Consider the following 4,569-nt stretch of genomic DNA (forward strand, 5'->3'; position numbering starts at 1 on the left):
CCCTTCCTGTAGATGCGAGGTTGGCTCCCCAAGACCAACTTGCAGTCCTTCTCTATCTTGATGTTTTGGTGTAGTGTCCCCTGAGGATGTGCCCTTTTCCTTCTTCAGCTCCTGTAGCTGCAGTCTAAGTTTTTCGTTCTCTTCCTGTAGGAACACCTGCTGGCAGTTTGCCACGTGTTTAGCCATAGCTAATTCCTTTCTTGCCTCCTTGAGTTGTTCCTCCAAGGGACCTATGTCTGCCACACCTTTTGATTTAGCTATTTTCATCCACGTGTGGGTTCGTACCCTTTCTTCCTCCAACGCAAAGAAAAGTGGCACAGTGAATTTCTGTGGTATAATTTTTCCAGCTTCTAAGAAGTTATAATATGAGCTCAAACTTGGCTGGGGACTAGGCTCCGGAATATGCTCTTTTTCTTCTTCCCTTGGTGGCTCTACTTCGTCTTCCCTCGGTGGTGATGAGGGTGCCTCTCCTTCCATCCTCTCTGTCTCCTTAAGCCGGGCCAAGGTTTCCTGTAGAGCGGCCTCAGCATCCTATAGCCAGGCTTTTGAAGCCAACCGGTCCATCCTCTCCTTCCAAGTAGTTGTCTTCGGGCTCCCCCTCTCATAAGTGACTGATATCTTTGAGGGGGACCTCTCCCTTGGCGAGGTAGGAGTATCTTCTATAGTAATTGGGCTGCTGGATGGAGGTTGGGGCTTGCCCGTTTTGATTCTCACACTTCTCCTAGCTTTGAAATATAGAGGGGCCTCCCTCTTTCTCTTTTCCTTTGGCTTAGGAGGTGTACTGAGGGTGGCCAGCACGACTGCTACCTCCCTTGCAAGAATTTCAGCTCTCTTTTCCTTTGGTTTTCCTTTCTCAGGGCTTCCTATAGAAGGCCCTGTATCAGCTAATTTCTGGCTTCCTGTAGAAGCCGTTTTGGTTTTCCTGTAGAAACAGGTGGCACCGTTTTAGCTTGTTTGACTGCGGGGGCTTTGGTTTTTGACTTGGTTGGGGATGCTGTCGAGGTGCCTTTATTGACGTGGACCTGCTCAGTCTTGTCCACCCTACTTTGTAACCTTTTCTCCCTGGGTGTCAATGTGGATTTGTCATCCTTCTCTTCGGCAACCTTTTCCTCTTGTTTTCCTTTTTGCTCTTTCTTCGGTGCTTTGGCCGTGGGTTCTTGGCCTTTCCCTTTCTTCTCTGTGCGTACTGACTCCTTTTCCTCGCTGCTGGAGGAGGTGAGCTCCTCGGTCAACATTTTGATATCGCCATCCTTAGTCAGATTCCGGAAGGCTTCCCACGAGAGAGGGACTTTGTATGTGTGGAGTGCATCCTCCACGAGGAGCTTAATGAGCCCATGATGAGCTACCTAGTCTGGTGTGCCCTCTCGTAATTTGGTGGCACATTCAGTCATAGACTGCAGGAGAAAGTAGGGAATACTTAGTTTGCTTTCTGCAGGTAGGTCCATCTGATGCCTCAATTATGTGAGTAGCCGGAAATGGTACCCATAGACAATGTTGAACCGTCCTTCGCATGTGATGTATTTCATAATTTGGAGGCTGACCTCGCTCCAAAGTGGCTGTAAGCTAGCTCTGTGAACCCCGTTCTTATCCTCTGAGAATTGCTCCTCTGGTGGGAAGAACTCCTTTTTAGCCTTTTGGCCTAATTTCCTCTCCTCCTTGTCCCATGGTACCCCCATTGGGAGGTCAGTGACTCTGCTGATGAACTGTGGGGTGAGTCTGAGATTCAAACCCTTGAAATTAACAATGGCCAGCGTTTTTGATTTTGGTTTCAACGCGCGCAGGAACTCCTCTGCCACCTCATCATCATAGCCTTGAAGTTTGTCGCAGAACGACATCCATCGCGCCTGAGTGAACAATTCTACCACCTCAGGGTTCTCCCTTAGTTTCTTTGAGTCGGTCGGTTCCTTTCTGATGAATCCACCCGGCATGGTGAAAACCTGCTATGTTAACTGGAGGTGGCGGGTGCGTATCAAAAGATGGCCTTTTAGACTTCATTGGGATAGAGCGTAGAATTACGCCTCTGTCATGCACACAATTCGTGAAGATTATCTACAGATGAGCCTTGACAAGGGCTCAATTATAAATCACATCCTGTAGAAAACCCCACATATACTTCGATGACAATTCATGCAAAAGGAAGACGACGCTTGCAATTTTATGCTCAGACTGTAGTTTTACATTTTTGAAGACGTCGACTTCGCCACCCTTTTAACCAATTGCATGGGAGGAACAGGTTCAGGCTTACCTTTTCCAATTCGCCACCTTTGACGTGAAGGGACCAATTTTCCTCGTGGTAGTGAGCTTCCTGTAGCGTAGCTTTCCTGTAGAAGTAGCGCACGGGTTCTGGAGAGCACGATAGTGGTTCTGCGCCTTCTGTGCCACTACCAGACGTTCGAACAAGCCGAAGACTTGGAGTAACGAGCTTCAGAGAAATTCAGACGCTCACTCGACTTCAAAACGGCTGATGATAAATGAGTGGAGTGGCGATCTAGCCGGTGGATTTGAATCCCGGCCAAACTCGTGGCGCGGGGGTGAGCTATCCCTGCCGGAGCGTTGTACGATGTCACCTACTCATTTCACTGCAAATCTCCCTAACTGCCGCATCATTCCCCGCAGATCTGCCGCCGCCATTTCCGTTAAATCGTGCTTCTCCCCGACTGGACGCTTCTCACGTGTCCACTACCCGTTTTGCTTGCCACGACCACCACTTTCCAAATCCGACTAGACCATCTGACTGGTCGTCGTGGCCAGTTGAATGGCCATTCGACTGCTCAACCCATTCATTTCCACACTTGCAAACATTTCAGAGTATTATTCATGTAATTCGACGAAAGAAAGGGCGAGGCACTTACCTGTGTGGCCGCGACATGATTTTCAGGTTTCAGGACGATGGTGATTAGATTTGCTCGCTGCTACTATTTGCACAGGCCCGGGGGTCCTTCCTTTTCGCAGACTGCTGATAGTCACGACGCTTATTACCTGGCTGCGGGTGGTGCATGTGCCCGCTCTATGTGTTGCAGGCATCTTGATGGTGTACACTCTAGCTGGCTGAACTGCTACGGGATTCCTGTAGGATGTCCTGTAGCAGTTTTTCCTCCTCGGGTGCATGCTGAACGGGGGAGACGGTGGCATCACGGTCATGATAGTAGGGCCCTCGGATGGCTTTGATAAGTATTGCATGGTATCTTTGCATCTTTTTTCATTTTGAGAATTGCTTCTTATGATAATTCAATGTTCTGTTTTGACTGTGCAGGTATTTTCATTGCATGGCAACTAGGGTGGTAGAAGGAGGTGACAGCAGTGTGTGATGGCGAAAATATTAGCTTGCATGCCTCCGTGTTGGACCTCGGGCATTAGATCTCCCCACACAGTTAGTTCTGGGTCGTCCAAAACTTCTACAGGAAGTTTCCTGTATAAATACAGAACTTCCTGTAGAAAGTCCTGTAGCTTCCTGTAGAAGGCTAAACTGTGACCAAATCGTGCCCAGACCTTGGAGAAGATGAGTGTTTCCGGAGGGGGTGCTGGTGAGGTCACCTGGTAACATAGTAGGGACCCTTGTCTTTGGGTTGAGGGCCTCTTTTCCTGCATAGAATACCTGCAACCTGCATGCATTGCCACATTGTGAACTTGTTGTCCCTATTTTTTTTTTGTTTTTGTTTTTTTTTTTTTTTTGAAAGACAACAGGGGCGCCTCCATGAGGTTTTCACCCTTACCATCTGCCTTGAGCGCCTCAAAGATGTTTTCACTCAAGGGTCTTTTTTCAACCATTTTCAAAAAGATAGTAGGGACGCCTCAATGAGGTTTTCACCCCTACCATCTGCCTTGGGAGCCTCATAAAGGTTTTCACCCAAGGATCTATTTTTTTTAATTTTTTTAATTTTTATTTTTTTTTAAGATCTTCAAGGTATGCCCAAAACAGAGGCAGAACCCTTCTCGATGACCAGCACTGATTTTGCCACGGTCTTGATGAATTCTTGCCTTGACAGAGGCTTTCTGTAGATCTTCAACTGATGCCCATTGACAAGCATAGGGATGGCCTCCTCATCAACGGTCCGAATAAGAACAGATCCATTGTCATTACATTTTTCCACTGCATATGGTCCCACCCATCTGGTTCTCAGCTTCCCCTTGAAATCTTTATGCCTGGAATCATACAACAGTGCCCAATCTCCCAGCTAAAATTGCTTGTCATTGAGGTGTTGGTCATGCCACACCTTCCTCTGAAGTTGAACCACTTCTGAGTGAAGGAGGGCCTGCATTCGGTGCTCGTCCAATCCATTCAGCTGCAATAGCCTTTCTTGTTGGGCATGGCTGAGATCCAGGTCCAGCTGAGCTGCCATCCTCAAGGTGTTGTATTCAAATTCAATTGGCAGCAGAGCTCTCTTCCCATAGACCAGCTCATAAGGTGTGAAGCCGGTTGTGGTCTTCCAAGTGGTGTTGTAAGCCCACATGGCCTCAACCAGGTGATCTGCCCAATGTTTTCTACTATTGCTCACCACCTTAGTCAAGATCCCTTCCAATGCTCTATTGGTGACTTCCACCTGCCCATTTGCTTGAGGATGATAGGGG

The sequence above is a fragment of the Pinus tabuliformis genome, chromosome 9 (assembly GCF_031772625.1).
Source record: "Pinus tabuliformis cultivar Carrire ecotype Pingquan chromosome 9, CPIR1, whole genome shotgun sequence".
Taxonomy (NCBI): domain Eukaryota; kingdom Viridiplantae; phylum Streptophyta; class Pinopsida; order Pinales; family Pinaceae; genus Pinus; species Pinus tabuliformis.